Here is an 18,212-nt window from a genome sequence, read left to right as displayed (position 1 = left end):
TCGATGCACGACTTAGAGGCATAACCGCATAGTGGTTTTGTCGCAAGAAGGTTCATCTTCACACAATCCCATGTAATGAACAAGAATGGGATAAAGAGTTGGCTTACAATCGCCACTTCACACAATACATAAATATAATTCATACATCATCCAAAATACACACATATAGACCGACTATGGTCAAGATCCAAATGAAAATAAGATAACCCCAAATGCTAGATCCCCGATCGTCCCAACTGGGCTCCACTACTGATCATCAGGAAAAGACACATAGTAACGACCACGTTCCTCGTCGAACTCCCACTTGAGATCGACCCCATCATCTGCACTAGCATCGTCGGCACCTGCAACTGTTTTGGTAGAATCTGTGAGTCACGAGGACTCAGCAATCTCACACCCGCAAGATCAAGACTATTTAAGCTTATAAGAAAAGGTTGGTGTAATGAGGTGGAGCTGCAGCGGCAATAAGCATATATGGTGGCCAACATACGCAAAAGAGAGCGAGAAGAGAAGCAACGGAACGGTCGTCATCTAGAAATGACCAAGAAGTGATCCTGAACTCCTACTTACGTCATCCATAACTCAGACCGTGTTCGCTTCCCGGACTCCGCCGAGAAGAGACCATCACGGCTATACACGCAGTTGATGTATTTTAATTGGGTCAAGTGACAAGTTCTCTACAACCGGACATTAACAAATTCCCATCTGCCTCATAACCGCGGGCACGGCTTTCGAAAGATAATACCCTGCAGGGGTGTCCCAACTTAGCCCATCATAAGCTCTCACGGTCAACGAAAGATAAACCTTCTCCCGGAAAGACCCGATCAGTCTTGGAATCCCGGTTTACAAGACATTTCGACAATGATAAAACAAGAACAGCAAAGCCACCCGAATGTGCCGACAAATCCCGATAGGAGCTGCACATATCTCATTCTCAGGGCACACCGGATTGTCCAAGCTTCCGATAGGCCAGACCAGAGTTGCCCCTGGTGGCCACCGGCGACTGACAGGTTGGACCAATACTCAGAGGAGCACTGGCCCGGGGGTTTAAATAAAGATGACCCTCGGGCTCTAGAAAACCCGGGGAAAAAAGGCTTAGGTCGCAAATGGTAAAACCAAGGTTGGGCCTTGCTGGAGGAGTTTTATTCAAAGCGAACTGTCAAGGGGGTCCCATAAATCACCCAACCGTGTAAGGAACGCAAACTCAAGGAACATAATCCCGGTATAACAGAAACTAGGGCGGCAAGAGTGGAACCAAACACCAGGCATAAGGCCGAGCCTTCCACCCTTTACCAAAATATATAGATGCATTAATTAAATAAGAGATATTATGATATCCCAACATATCCATGTTCCAACATGGAACAAACTTCAACTTCACCTGCAACTAGCAACGCTATAAGAGGGGCTGAGCAAAAGCGGTAACATAGCCGGGCAAGTGATAGGTAGCGCAGCATGGCAAGTGATAGGTAGCGCAGCATGGCAATAGAACGAACAACTAGCAAAGCAAAGATAGAAGTGATTTCAAGGGGTGGTCATCTTGCCTGCAAGGTTCTCAGAGTTGTCGAAAGCTTGATCCTCGTAAGCGTACTCAACAGGTTCCTCGTTCACGAACTCGTCTCCCGGATCTACCCAAGACAAGAACACAAGCAACGGAACCACAATCAATCACGAGAAATGCACAAACAACATGATGCAAAACATGTATGATATGCAAGATATGATATGCGATGCATATGCGTGCTCCGGAAGGGAAAATGATGAACAAGGCAGTAACTTGGCAAACCAAGCATGCCACTGGAAAGATGAGATGATTTCGGTCGAAATCGATATAAAGATCACCGGAAACGGATGCACGGTTTGCAAATGGTAAGCAAAACAAGAATGACACGAATCTGCGATTAACAGCACGATAGCACTTAAAATGCAACAAGCAACAATGCTACAACACTCCAACATAGCAACAAAGCATATGCTTGACAAAAGATGAACACTGAGCTACGGCTAGTTCCCAACATAACAAGCTCAAACAAGCATGGCAAAAGTGCAAAAGATAACAGGTTCACAGACTTGGTGAAATTACTGGACATAGCAGAAAACAGCATCAGGTAGCAATGTTCAGAGCATGAAATCAACATGCTACAGGAACTTAACATGGCAAAACAAGGCATGACAGTATTCTACTAAATTCATATGACAAAAGTCCCTTACTGACCATAAGCCAAAAAGGAACAGAAGATATGATGGCAAGCATGTAAACATAGAAAGTTTCGTTATCAGGTTTCAGACTTAGCAGAAAACAGAGCATGGCAGAAATAATAATATGAAGGCATGTTTGTGAGCTTGATTCACTCATTACAAAACAATTCATGACAAAAAAAGCATACCTACAGCAAGATGGCATGTTTATGAAACTATCCATGGCAAGAAAAAAATCATAGCATGTATGGATCAACTACAACAAGCTTGGCAAAAATGAATATCATGTTAAGAATCTGCCAGAAATATTTTATAGCAAAAGTAGAGCAAGATTGAGTCATGCTATGGCACTCCATAATTGCAAACAAGGGCTGGAATGGATTAACGACAAAAATATCTACAAAATATCCTTACTGAGCATCTCCAAAATATTCATGGATCTCTCTGTAGAATCAAGTTTACATGGCAACAAAATAACAGCAGACAAAGACTTAGAGAAATTACTAAGTCCCTGAAATCAGAAACATTACGGGGCCTAGTTTGCATGCTTGTTCTAGTCACCACAGAGATCACAAAAATACATGGCATACACCCTTGGAAATATGGCATGGCATACAACAAAACATATGTAGAGCTCATGCCCATAAGATGCACAGATTAAAAGATACAAAAATGACAAATCTCCAAGTTCTGGTAAGAACCAGAAGATAACAGCAACTAGCACTCTTGCAACAGAGATTTGGCGATCAATATGGCCTCTAATGAACATGGTGCAATTGAACAAAATGTAGATCATCACAAGGCGAACAATTTGACATATTACACGTGCAAAACGGAGCTATGTACAAGGAGTTATGCAATGATGAACATAGGCATATGAAGTGAAAATTGCAAAAACTTAGGAAATTTGGGGGGCTCTCGGGGTCAACCTGGCGTTGACCGGATCTGGATCGGCCGAAGAGCTCGGGCTCGTGCTCGGGGCCCTGTTCGCCGGCGACGGGAGGGAGAGGGCGGAGGTGAGGCCGACGGCCGGAGGGAGGACGGCGACGCGGGGTCCGGCGGGAGGAGGGCGGCGCCGGCCGGGGCACCGCGCGGCGCGGGAGGCGATGATGGCCGGCGGCGGCGGCGCAGCGAGGCGGCGGCGTGGGGCACGGCGGCGGTGCGCGGCGGCGGCGCAGGCAGGCGAGGTGGCGGCGCGGCGCAGGAGGCGAACGGGGGGAGGCGCGCGGCGGCGTACGGGCCAGCGGGCCCGCGGGCCCGCGGCGGGCTTCGGCGGGCCGGCGCGGTGGAGATGGCGGCGGCGACACGTGGCGGCTCCGGATTGGACGCTGGGCGGCGGTGGACACGTCCGGCTCCGCCCTGACGTGTCCGGCGGCGGAGAGGGAGCGGGTCTAGGGTTTAGTCTGCGTGCGTTTTTCGGGAGGGTCACATATAAATAGGTAGAGGGAGCTAGGAGAGTCCAAATGAGGTGCGGTTTTCGCCCACACGATCGTGAGCGAACGACCTAGAGCATGGAAGAGATTTTGGTGGGTTTTGGGCTGGTTTTTAGGGGGGTTTTGCTGCAACACACAAATGGACTTACCGGTTACCCGGTTAACCGTTAGAGTACCAAACGACCTCCAAATGGAACGAAACTTGACCGGTGGTCTCCCGGTGGTATACTAGGGTCACTTGACAAGCCTCGGTCCATTCCGAGAATGTTTGACACCCGCTCACGAAAGAAAACAAGAGGGGTGCACCGGAGGAGATAGGAGCGCCGGATTGCAAAACGGACAACGGGGAAAATGCTCGGATGCATGAGACGAACACGTATGCAAATGCAATGCACATGATGACATGATATGAAAAGCATGACATGAACAAAATGCAAAACGACAAACAAAACCCGACCATGGAGGGAATATCATAACACATAGCCGAAAATGGCAAGAGTCGGAGTTACAAATATGGAAAGTTACATGCGGGGTGTTACATGAGACCCCTAATTCGAATCATCCCACTAACAAAAGAGTTGCCAGTTAGCCCAGCCTAGGGGCCTAGTGCCCAAGCCCACTTCAGCACTTTTGCTAGACCTAGGAGCTAGCCGCCAGGAAACCCTAGAGTCAAACAGGAGCTAGCCACCAGGAACCAAACGTCTCTGGTTTACTTATACCGTTGTGAATTTTTTATGGGATCATGGGATTCTTCTGTGTTGTTTATTACCTTAACGCTTTTGTTTCATTTATTTTATTATGATTTTTTATGGGATCATGGATTCTTCTCTATTGTTTATTATCTTAACGAACACTCGTGAATGCTCGCGAGCATAACGAGTCCATAGCGAACCGAGGCGAACAGAGGTTTTAGCTCGTTAATATTAATGAGCTTAATGATAACGAGCGTAGCGATAATGAGCTTAATGATAACAAGCCGAACAAGTCGAGCAGCTCGTTAGTCCAGCCCTAGGCATTAGGAGGGTGTGGCGCTTGCACACCTCCTACACGTGCGCCCATGCCAACCACAACACCGCCGGCACCGGGATGTGGTGCGGGTCAAGGTGCCAGTCGTGTGGGAGGTTAGCATTCGACCATGGCAGCAGATGGCGGTACTGTTAGTGCCAGCGCGCTTGGTGCACCAGAATGTATAGCCGGTCCCGTGACCGGCAACCACTAGCCGCACGGGGATCCATTGCGTAGGCTGATGCTACCTCTTGAGCACTGCGTTGGATTTTCCTTGAAGAGGAAAGGGTGATGCAGCAAAGTAGCGTAAGTATTTCCCTCAGTTTTTGAGAACCAAGGTATCAATCCAGTAGGAGGCTACGCGCGAGTCCCTCGTACCTACACAAAACAAATAACTCCTCGCAACCAACGCGATAAGGGGTTGTCAATCCCTTCACGGTCACTTACGAGAGTGATATCTGATAGATATGATAAGATAATATTTTTGGTATTTTTGTGATAGAGATGCAAAGTAAAATAAAAGCAAAGTAAAAAAGCAAAGGAAATAACTAAGTGTTGGAAGATTAATATGATGAAGATAGACCCGGGGGCCATAGGTTTCACTAGTGGCTTCTCTCAAGAGCATAAGTATTTTACGGTGGGTGAACGAATTACTGTTTAGCAATTGACAGAATTGAGCATAGTTATGAGAATATCTAGGTATGATCATGTATATAGGCATCACGTCCGAGACAAGTAGACCGACTCCTGCCTGCATCTACTACTATTACTCCACTCATCGACCGCTATCCAACATGCATCTAGAGTATTAAGTTCATGAAAACAGAGTAACGCCTTAAGCAAGATGACATGATGTAGAGGGATAAATTCATGCAATATGGTAAAAAAAACCATCTTGTTATCCTCGATGGCAACAATACAATACGTGCCTTGTTGCCCCTACTGTCATTGGGAAAGGACACCGCAAGATTGAACCCAAAGCTAAGCACTTCTCCCATTGCAAGAAAGATCAATCTAGTAGACCAAACCAAACTGATAATTCAAAGAGACTTGCAAAGATAACCAATCATACATAAAAGAATTCAGAGAAGATTCAAATATTGTTCATAGATAATATTGATCATAAACCCACAATTCATCGGTCTCAACAAACACACCGCAAAAAGAAGATTATATCGAATAGATCTCCACGAGAGAGGGGGAGAACATTGTATTGAGATCCAAAAAGAGAGAAGAAGCCATCTAGCTACTAACTATGGACCCGAAGGTCTGAGGTAAACTACTCACACTTCATCGGAGAGGCTATGGTGTTGATGTAGAAGCCCTCCGTGATGGATGCCCCCTCCGGCGGAGCTCCGGAACAGGCCCCAAGATGGGATCTCATGGGTACAGAAGGTTGCGGCGGTGGAATTAGGTTTTTGGCTCCGTATCTGATCGTTTGGGGGTACGTAGGTATATATAGGAGGAAGGAGTACATCGGTGGAGCAACAGGGGGCCCACGAGGGTGGAGGGCGCGCCCTGGGGGGGTGGGCGCGCCCCCCCTACCTCGTGGCCTCCTCTTTTGTTTCTTGACGTAGGGTCCAAGTCTCCTGGATCATATTCTTCCTAAAAATCACGTTCCCGAAGGTTTCATTCCGTTTGGACTCCGTTTGATATTCCTTTTCTGCGAAACTCTGAAATAGGCAAAAAACAACAATTCTAAGCTGGGCCTCCGGTTAATAGGTTAGTCCCAAAAATAATATAAAAGTGGATAATAAAGCCCAATAATGTCCAAAACAGTAGATAATATAGCATGGAGCAATCAAAAATTATAGATACGTTGGAGACGTATCAGGCATCCCCAAGCTTAATTCCTGCTCGTCCTCGAGTAGGTAAATGATAAAAACAGAATTTTTGATGCGGAGTGCTACTTGGCATAATTTTAATGTAATTCTTCTTAATTGTGGTATGAATATTCAGATCCAAAAGATTCAAGACAAAAGTTTAATATTGACATAAAAATAATAATACTTCAAGCATACTAACAAAGCAATCATGTCTTCTCAAAATAACATGGCCAAAGAAAGTTATCCCTATGAAATCATATAGTCTGGATATCCTCTATCTTCACCACACAAAGTATTTAAATCATGCACAACCCCGATGACAAGCCAAGCAATTGTTTCATACTTTTGACATTTTCAAACTTTTTCAATCTTCACGCAATACATGAGCGTGAGCCATGGATATAGCACTATATGTGGAATAGAATGGTGGTTGTGGAGAAGACAAAAAGGGAGAAGATAGTCTCATATCAACTAGGCGTATCAACGGGCTATGGAGATGCCCATCAATAGATATCAATGTGAGTGAGTAGGGATTGCCATGCAACGGATGCACTAGAGGTATAAGTATATGAAATCTCAACAAAGGAAACTAAGTGGGTGTGCTATTGGAAATATGCCCTAGAGGCAATAATAAAATGGTTATTATTATATTTCCTTGTTCATGATAATTGTCTATTGTTCATGCTTTAATTGTGTTATCCGGAAATCGTAATACATGTGTGAATACATAGACCATAATCTGTCCCTAGTGAGCCTCTAGTTGACTAGCTCGTTGATCAATAGATGGTTGCGGTTTCCTGACCATGGACATTGGATGTCATTGATAACGGGATCACATCATTAGGAGAATGATGTGATGGACAAGACCCAATCCTAAGTATAGCACTAGATCGTGTAGTTCGTTTGCTAAAGCTTTTCTAATGTCAAGTATCATTTCCTTAGACCATGAGATCGTGCAACTCCCGGATACCGTAGGAATGCTTTGAGTGTACCAAACGTCACAACGTAACTGGGTGGCTATAAATGTGCACTACAGGTATCTCCGAAAGTGTCTGTTGGGTTGGCTCGGATCGAGACTGGGATTTGTCACTCCGTATGACGGAGAGGTATCTCTGGGCCCACTCGGTATTGCATCATCATAATGATCTCAATGTGACTAAGTAGTTAGTCATGGATCATGCATTACGGAACGAGTAAAGTGACTTGCCGGTAACGAGATTGAACGAGGTATTGGGATACCGACGATCGAATCTCGGGCAAGTAAAGTACCGATTGACAAAGGGAATTGTATACGGGATTGCTTGAATCCTCGACATCGTGGTTCATCCGATGAGATCATCGTGGAACATGTGGGATCCAACATGGGTATCCAGATCCCGCTGTTGGTTATTGGCTAGAGAGGTGTCTCGGTCATGTCTGCATGATTCCCGAACCCGTAGGGTCTACACACTTAAGGTTGTATGACGCTAGGGTTATAAGGAAGGTTTGTATGTGATTACCGAATGTTGTTCGGAGTCCCGGATGAGATCCCGGACGTCACGAGGAGTTCCGGAATGGTCCGGAGGTAAAGATTTATATATGGGAAGTCACCATACGGTCACCGGAAATATTCGGGGGTATACCGGTATTGTACCGGGACCACCGGAGGGGTTCCGGGGGTCCACCGGGAGGGTCCACCTGCCCCGGAGGGCCTTATGGGCTGTAGGTGGAAGGGAACCAGCCCTTAGTGGGCTGGGCGCCAACCCCCCTAGGGCCCATGCGCCTAGGGTTTGGGGGGAACCCTAAAGGGGGGGCGCCCCCCTTGCTTAGGGGGCAAGCTCCCTCCCCCCTTGGCCGCCGCCCCCCCTCTAGATCTCATCTAGAGGGGCCGGCCCCCTTCCCCCTTCTCCCTATAAATAGAGGGGTGAGGGGAGGGCTGCAGCACCACATCAAAGGTGCAACCCCTCCCCTCCCCAACACCTCTCCTCCTCCGCGTGTGCTTGGCGAAGCCCTGCCGGAGAACTGTCACTCCGCCACCACCACGCCGTCGTGCTGCTGTTGAAGCCTTCTTCCTCAACCTCTCCCTCCTCCTTGCTGGATCAAGGCGTGGGAGACGTCACCGCTCCGTACGTGTGTTGAACGCGGAGGTGCCGTCCGTTCGGCGCTTGGATCATCGGTGATTTGGATCACGACGAGTACGACTCCATCAACCCCGTTCTCTTGAACGCTTCCGCTCGATCGCGATCTACAAGGGTATGTAGATGCACTCCCCCCCTCTCGTTGCTAGTAAACTCCATAGATTGATCTTGGTGATGCGTATAAAATTTTAATTTCTGCTACGATCCCCAACAGTGGCATCATGAGCTAGGTCTATGCGTAGTTTCTATGCACGAGTAGAACACAAGTTGTTGTGGGCGTCGATTTTGTCAATTTACTTGCCGTTACTAGTCTTATCTTGATTCGGCGGCATCGTGGGATGAAGCGGCCCGGACCGACCTTACACGTACGCTTACATGAGACAGGTTCCACCGACTGACATGCACTAGTTGCATAAGGTGGCTAGCGGGTGTCTGTCTCTCCCACTTTAGTCGAATCGGATTCGATGAAAAGGGTCCTTATGAAGGGTAAATAGGAATTGGCATATCACGTTGTGGTTTTGGCGTAGGTAAGAATCGTTCTTGCTAGAAACCTATAGCAGCCACGTAAAAGTTTGCAACAACAATTAGAGGACGTCTAACTTGTTTTTGCAGCAAGTGTCATGTGATGTGATATGGCCAGAAGGATGTGATGAATGATATATGTGATGTATGAGATTGATCATGTTCTTGTAATAGGAATCACGACTTGCATGTCGATGAGTATGACAACCGGCAGGAGCCATAGGAGTTGTCTTAATTTATTTATGACCTGCGTGTCAACTGGAACGTCATGTAATTACTTTACTTTATTGCTAACCGTTAGCCATAGTAGTAGAAGTAATAGTTGGCGAGACAACTTGATGAAGACACGATGATGGAGATCATGGTGTCATGCCGGTGACGATGATGAACATGGCGCCCCGAAGATGGAGATCAAAAGGAGCAAAATGATATTGGCCATATCATGTCACTATTTGATTGCATGTGATGTTTATCATGTTTTACATCTTATTTGCTTAGAACGACGGTAGCATAAATAGGATGATCCCTCGCTAAAATTTCAAGAAAGTGTTCCCCCTAACTGTGCACCATTGCGAAGGTTCGTTGTTCCGAAGCACCACGTGATGATCGGGTGTGATAGGTTCTAACGTTCGCATACAATGGGTGTAAGCCAGATTTACACACGCAATACACTTAGGTTGACTTGACGAGCCTAGCATGTACAGACATGGCCTCGGAACACAAGAGACCGAAAGGTCGAACATGAGTCGTATAGCAGATACGATCAACATGAAGATGTTCACTGATGATGACTAGTCCGTCTCACGTGATGATCGGACACGGCCTAGTTGACTCGGATCATGTATCACTTAGATGACTAGAGGGATGTCTGTCTGAGTGGGAGTTTGTTAATAATTTGATTAGATGAACTTAATTATCATGAACTTAGTCTAAAAAACCTTTACAATATGTCTTGTAGATCAAATGTCCCACGCTAATGTTGCCCTCAACTTCAACGCGTTCCTAGAGAAAACCAAGCTGAAAGACGATGGTAGCAACTACACGGACTGGGTCCGTAACCTGAGGATTATCCTCATAGCTGCCAAGAAAGCATATGTCCTTGAAGCACCGCTAGGTGATGCACCTGTTTTCCCAGCAACTCAAGACGTTCTGAACGCCTGGCAGTCACGTAGTGATGATTACTCCCTGGTTCAGTGCGGCATGCTTTACAGCTTAGAACCGGGGCTCCAAAAGCGTTTTGAGCAGCACAGAGCATAGGAGATGTTCCAAGAGCTGAAAACGGTTTTCCAAGCTCATGCTCAGGTCGAGAGATATGAAGTCTCCGACAAGTTCTACAGTTGTAAGATGGAGGAGAATAGTTCTGTCAGCGAACACATACTCAAAATGTCTGGGTTGCACAACCGCTTGTCTCAGCTGGGAGTTAATCTCCCGGATGACGCGGTCGTTGACAGAATCCTTCAGTCGCTCCCACCTAGCTACAAGAGCTTTGTGATGAACTTCAATATGCAGGGGATGGAAAAGACCATTCCTGAGGTATATTCAATGCTAAAATCAGTGGAGGTGGAGATCAAAAAGGAACATCAAGTGTTGATGGTGAATAAAACCACTAAGTTCAAGAAAGGCAAGGGTAAGAAGAACTTCAAGAAAGACGGCAAGGGAGTTGCCGCGCCCGGTAAGCAAGCTGCCGGGAAGAAGACAAAGAATGGACCCAAGCCTGAGACTGAGTGCTTTTATTGCAAGGGAAACGGTCACTGGAAGCGGAACTGCCCCAAGTACTTAGCGGATAAGAACGCCGGCAATACCAAAGGTATATGTGATATACATGTTATAGATGTGTACCTAACCAGCGCTCGTAGTAGCTCCTGGGTATTTGATACCGGTGCGGTTGCTCATATTTGTAACTCAAAGCAGGAGCTGCGGAATAAGCGGAGACTGGCGAAGGACGAGGTGACGATGCGCATTGGGAATGGTTCCAAGGTCGATATGATCGTCGTCGGCACGCTACCTCTACATTTACCTACGGGGCTAGTTTTAAACCTCAATAATTGTTATTTAGTGCCAGCTTTGAGCATGAACATTGTATCTGGATCTCATTTAATGCGAGATGGCTACTCATTTAGATCCGAGAATAATGGTTGTTCTATTTATATGAGAGATATGTTTTATGGTCATGCCCCGCTGGTCAATGGTTTATTCTTAATGAATCTCGAACGTGATGTTACACATATTCATAGTGTGAATGCCAAGAAATGTAAGGTTGATAGTGATAGTCCCACATACTTGTGGCACTGCCGCCTTGGTCACATTGGTGTCAAACGCATGAAGAAACTCCATGCAAATGGACTTTTGGAGTCTCTTGATTATGAATCATTTGACACGTGCGAACCATGCCTCATGGGCAAAATGACCAAGACTCCGTTCTCCGGAACAGTGGAGCGAGCAACCAACTTATTGGAAATCATACATACTGATGTGTGCGGTCCAATGAGCGTTGAGTCTCGCGGTGGCTATCGTTATGTTCTCACCCTCACTGATGACTTGAGTAGATATGGGTATGTCTACTTAATGAAACACAAGTCTGAGACCTTTGAAAAGTTCAAGGAATTTCAGAGTGAGGTTGAGAATCAACGTGACAGGAAAATAAAGTTCTTACAATCAGATCGTGGAGGGGAATATTTGAGTCACGAATTTGGCACACACTTAAGGAAATGTGGAATTGTTTCACAACTCACGCCGCCTGGAACACCTCAGCGTAATGGTGTGTCCGAACGTCGTAATCGCACTCTATTGGATATGGTGCGATCTATGATGTCTCTTACCGATCTACCGCTATCATTCTGGGGTTATGCTTTAGAGACTGCCGCATTCACTTTAAATAGGGCTCCATCAAAATCCGTTGAGACGACACCGTATGAATTATGGTTTGGAAAGAAACCTAAGCTGTCGTTTCTTAAAGTTTGGGGATGCGATGCTTATGTCAAGAAACTTCAACCTGAAAAGCTCAAACCCAAGTCGGAAAAATGCGTCTTCATAGGATACCCTAAGGAAACCATTGGGTATACCTTCTACCTCAGATCCGAAGGCAAGATCTTCGTTGCCAAGAACGGGTCCTTTCTGGAGAAAGAGTTTCTCTCGAAAGAAGTAAGTGGGAGGAAAGTGGAACTTGATGAGATGACCCCTCTCGAACCAGAAAGTAGCGCAGCACAAGAAAATGTTTCTGTGGTGCCTGCACCGACTAGAGAGGAAGTTAATGATGACAATCATGATCAAGTTACCACTGAACTTCGTAGGTCCACAAGGACACGTTCCGCACCAGAGTGGTACGGCAACCCTGTCCTAGAAATCATGTTGTTGGACAACGGTGAACCTTCGAACTATGAAGAAGCAATGGCGGGTCCAGATTCCAACAAATGGCTTGAAGCCATGCAATCCGAGATAGGATCCATGTATGAAAACAAAGTATGGACTTTGACAGACTTGCCCGATGATCGGCGAGCGATAGAAAATAAATGGATCTTTAAGAAGAAGACAGACGCGGATGGAAATGTTACCATCTATAAAGCTCGACTTGTCGCTAAGGGTTATCGACAAGTTCAAGGAGTTGACTACGATGAGACCTTCTCACCCGTAGCGAAGCTGAAGTCCGTCCGAATCATGTTAGCAATTGCCGCATTCTACGATTATGAAATATGGCAAATGGACGTCAAAACAGCATTCCTTAACGGCTTCCTTAAGGAAGAGTTGTATATGATGCAGCCGGAAGGTTTTGTCGATCCTAAGAATGCTAACAAAGTATGCAAGCTCCAGCGCTCAATCTATGGGCTGGTGCAAGCATCTCGGAGTTGGAACATTCGCTTTGATGAGATGATCAAAGCGTTTGGGTTTACACAGACTTATGGAGAAGCCTGTGTTTACAAGAAAGTGAGTGGGAGTTCTGTAGCATTTCTCATATTATATGTGGATGACATACTTTTGATGGGAAATGATATAGAATTCTTGGAAAGTATAAAGGCCTATTTGAATAAGTGTTTTTCAATGAAGGACCTTGGAGAAGCTGCTTAAATATTAGGCATCAAGATCTATAGAGATAGATCAAGACGCCTCATTGGTCTTTCACAGAGCACATACCTTGACAAGATATTGAAGAAGTTCAATATGGATCAGTCCAAGAAGGGGTTCTTGCCTGTATTGCAAGGTGTGAGATTGAGCATGGCTCAATGCCCGACCACGGCAGATGATAGAGAAAAGATGAGTGTCGTCCCCTATGCCTCGGCCATAGGGTTTATTATGTATGCCATGCTGTGTACCAGACCTGATGTAAACCTTGCCGTAAGTTTGGTAGGAAGGTACCACAGTAATCCCGGCATGGAACACTAGACAGCGGTCAAGAACATCCTGAAGTACCTGAAAAGGACTAAGGATATGTTTCTCGTTTATGGAGGTGACGAAGAGCTCGTCGTAAAGGGTTACATCGATGCTAGCTTCGACACAGATCTGGATGACTCTAAGTCACAAATGTGAAGCGGAGTACATGGCAGCCTCGGAGGCAGCACATGAAGCAATCTAGATGAAGGAGTTCATTGCCGACCTAGGAGTTATTCCCAATGCATCGGGGCCGATGACTCTTTTCTGTGACAAATCTGGAGCTATTGCCCTTGCCAAGGAGCCCAGATTTCACAAGAAGACCAGGCACATCAAGCGTCGCTTCAACTCCATTCGTGAAAATGTTCAAAATGGAGACATAGATATTTGTAAACTGCATACGGATTTGAATGTCGCAGATCCGTTGACTAAACCTCTTCCACAAGCGAAACATGATCAACACCAGAACTCTATGGGTGTACGATTCATCACAATGTAACTAGATTATTGACTCTAGTGCAAGTGGGAGACTGTTGGAAATATGCTATCGAGGCAATAATAAAATGGTTATTATTATATTTCCTTGTTCATGATAATTGTCTATTGTTCATGCTTTAATTGTGTTATCCGGAAATCGTAATACATGTGTGAATACATAGACCATAACATGTCCCTAGTGAGCCTCTAGTTGACTAGCTCGTTGATCAATAGATGGTTGTGGTTTCCTGACCATGGACATTGGATGTCATTGATAACGGGATCACATCATTAGGAGAATGATGTGATGGACAAGACCCAATCCTAATCATAGCACTAGATCGTGTAGTTTGTTTGCTAAAGCTTTTCTAATGTCAAGTATCATTTCCTTAGACCATGAGATCGTGCAACTCCCGGATACCATAGGAATGCTTTGGGTGTACCAAACGTCACAACGTAACTGGGTGGCTATAAAGGTGCACTACAGGTATCTCCGAAAGTGTCTGTTGGGTTGGCTCGGATCGAGACTGGGATTTGTCACTCCGTATGACGGAGAGGTATCTCTGGGCCCACTCGGTATTGCATCATCATAATGAGCTCAATGTGACTAAGTAGTTAGTCATGGGATCATGCATTACAGAACGAGTAAAGTGACTTGCCGGTAACGAGATTGAACGAGGTATTGGGATACCGACGATCGAATCTCGGACAAGTAAAGTACCGATTGACAAAGGGAATTGTATACGGGATTGCTTGAATCCTCGACATTGTGGTTCATCCGATGAGATCATCGTGGAACATGTGGGAGCCAACATGGGTATCCAGATCCCGCTGTTGGTTATTGGCTAGAGAGGTGTCTCGGTCATGTCTGCATGATTCCCGAACCCGTAGGGTCTACACACTTAAGGTTCTATGACGCTAGGGTTATAAGGAAGGTTTGTATGTGATTACCGAATGTTGTTCGGAGTCCCGGATGAGACCCCGGACGTCAGGAGGAGTTCCGGAATGGTCCGGAGGTAAAGATTTATATATGGGAAGTCACCATACGGTCACCGGAAATATTCGGGGGTATACCGGTATTGTACCGGGACCACCGGAGGGGTTCTGGGGGTCCACCGGGAGGGTCCACCTGCCTCGGAGGGCCTTATGGGCTGTAGGTGGAAGGGAACCAGCCCTTAGTGGGCTAGGTGCCAATCCCCCTAGGGCCCATGCGCCTAGGGTTTGGGGGGAACCCTAAAGGGGGGGCGCCCCCCTTGCTTGGGGGGCAAGCTCCCTCCCCCCTTGGCCGCCGCCCCCCTCTAGATCTCATCTAGAGGGGCCGGCCCCCTTCCCCCTTCTCCCTATAAATAGAGGGGTGAGGGGATGGCTGCAGCACCACATCCAAGGCGCAACCCCTCCCCTCCCCAACACCTCTCCTCCTCCGCGTGTGCTTGGCGAAGCCCTGCCGGAGAACTGTCACTCCACCACCACCACGCCGTCGTGCTGCTGTTGGAGCCTTCTTCCTCAACCTCTCCCTCCTCCTTGCTGGATCAAGGCGTGGGAGATGTCACCGCTCCGTCCGTTCGGCGCTTGGATCATCGGTGATTTGGATCACGACGAGTACGACTCCATCAACCCCGTTCTCTTGAATGCTTCTGCTCGCGATCTACAAGGGTATGTAGATGCACTCCTCCCCTCTCGTTGCTAGTAAACTCCATAGATTGATCTTGGTGATGCGTAGAAAATTTTAATTTCTGCTACGATCCCCAACATGTGCATCCAACTCGCTTGCTCACGAAGACCTAGGGCATTTTGAGGAAGCCCATCATTGGAATATACAAGCCAAGTTCTATAATGAAAAATTCCCACTAGTATATGAAAGTGATATCATAGGAGACTCTCTATCATGAAGATCATGGTGCTACTTTGGAGCACAAGTGTGGTAAAAGGATAGTAACATTGTCCCTTCTCTCTTTTTCTCTCATTTTTTTATTTGGGCCTTTTCTCTTTTTTTATGGCCTCTTTTTTTCGTCCAGAGTCTCATCCCGACTTGTGGTGGAATCATAGTCTCCATCATCCTTTTCCTCACTTGGGACAATGCTCTAAAAATGAAGATCATCACACTTTTATTTTCTTACAACTCGATACTTAGAACAAAATATGACTCTATATGAATGCCTCCGGCAGTGTACCGGGATATGCAATGAATCAAGAGTGACATGTATGAAAGAATTATGAACGGTGGCTTTGCCATAAATACGATGTCAACTACATGATCATGCAAAGCAATATGAAAATAATGGAGCGTGTCATAATAAACAGAACGGTGGAAAGTTGCATGGCAATATATCTCAGAATGGCTATGGAAATGCCATAATAGGTAGGTATGGTGGCTGTTTTGAGGAAGGTATATGGTGAGTGTATGATACCGGCGAAAAAGTGTGCGGTATTAGAGAGGCTAGCAATGGTGGAAAGAGGAAGGGTGCGTATAATCCATGGACTCAACATTAGTCATAAAGAACTCATATACTTATTGCAAAAATCTACAAGTTATCAAAGCAAAGTATTACGCGCATGCTCCTAGGGGGATAGATTGGTAGGAAAATACCATCGCTCATCCCCGACTGCCACTCATAAGGAAGACAATCAATAAATAAATCATGCTCCGACTTCATCACATAACGGTTCACCATACGTGCATGCTATGGGAATCACAAACTTTAACACAAGTATTTCTCAAATTCACAACTACTCAACTAGCATGACTCTAATATCACCATCTTCATATCTCAAAACAATTATCAAGCATCAAACTTCTCATAGTATTCAACACACTCATAAGAAAGTTTTTACTATTCTTGAATACCAAGCATATTAGTATTATTTAAGCAAATTACCATGCTATTTAAGACTCTCAAAATAATCTAAATGAAGCATGAGAGATCAATAGTTTCTATAAAACAAATCCATCACTGTGCTCTAAAAGATATAAGTGAAGTACTAGAGCAAAACTATATAACTCAAAAGATATAAGCGAAGCGCATAGAGTATTCTAACAAATTCCAAATCATGTATGTCTCTCTCAAAAGGTGTGTACAGCAAGGATGATTGTGGTGAACTAAAAGGCAAATACTCAAATCATACAAGACGCTCCAAGCAAAACACATATCATGTGGTGAATAAAAATATAGCTACAAGTAAAGTTACCGATGGAAGTAGACGAAAGAGGGGATGCCTTCCGGGGCATCCCCAAGCTTTGGCTTTATGGTGTCCTTAGATTATCTTGGGGGTGCCATGGGCATCCCCAAGCTTAGGCTCTTGTCACTCCTTTTTCCATGATCCATCAAAAATCTTTCACCCAAAACTTGAAAACTTCACAACACAAAACTCAACAGAAATCTCGTGAGCTCGGTTAGCGAAAGAAAACAAAAGACCACTTCAAGGTACTGTAATGAACTCATTCTTTATTTATATTGGTGTTAAACCTACTGTATTCCAACTTCTCTATGGTTTATAAACTATTTTACTAGCCATAGATTCATCAAAATAAGCAAACAACACACGAAAAACAGAATCTGTAAAAAACAGAACAGTCTGTAGTAATCTGTAACTAACGCAAACGTCTGGAACTCCAAAACATCAGCCAAAATAGGAAGACCTAGGCAATTTTTTTATTGATCAGCAGCAATTGGAATCACTATTTTATCACGTTATGGTGATTTTTAACAATTGTTTTCGTGAACAGAAAGTTTCTGGAAATTACAGCAAGATCAAATAACTATCATCCAAGAAGATCCTATAGGTTTAACTTGGCACAGCCACTAATTAAAACATAAAAACAAATCTAACCAGAGGCTAGAACAAATATTTATTCCTAAACAGAAGCAAAAAGCAAAAAAACTAAAAATAAAATTGGGTTGCCTCCCAACAAGCGCTATCGTTTTAACGCCCCTAGCTAGGCATAAAAGCAAGGATAGATCTTAGGTATTGCCATCTTTGGTAGGCAATCCATAAGTGGCTCTCATGATAGATTCATATGGTAATTTTATTTTCTTCCTAGGGAAGTGTTCCATGCCTTTCTTTAATGGAAATTGGAATCTAATATTCCCTTCCTTCATATCAATAATTGCACCAATTGTTCTAAGGAAAGGTCTACCGAGAATAATAGGACATGAAGGATTGCAATCTATATCAAGAACGATAAAATCTACGGGCACTTAATCCTATTCGCAACAATAAGAACATCATTAATTCTTCCCATAGGTTTCTTAATAGTTGAATCCGCAAGGTGC

Source organism: Aegilops tauschii, chromosome 1, assembly GCF_002575655.3.
Source record: "Aegilops tauschii subsp. strangulata cultivar AL8/78 chromosome 1, Aet v6.0, whole genome shotgun sequence".
NCBI classification, from domain to species: Eukaryota; Viridiplantae; Streptophyta; class Magnoliopsida; order Poales; family Poaceae; genus Aegilops; species Aegilops tauschii.
This window is presented reverse-complemented; position numbering follows the sequence as displayed.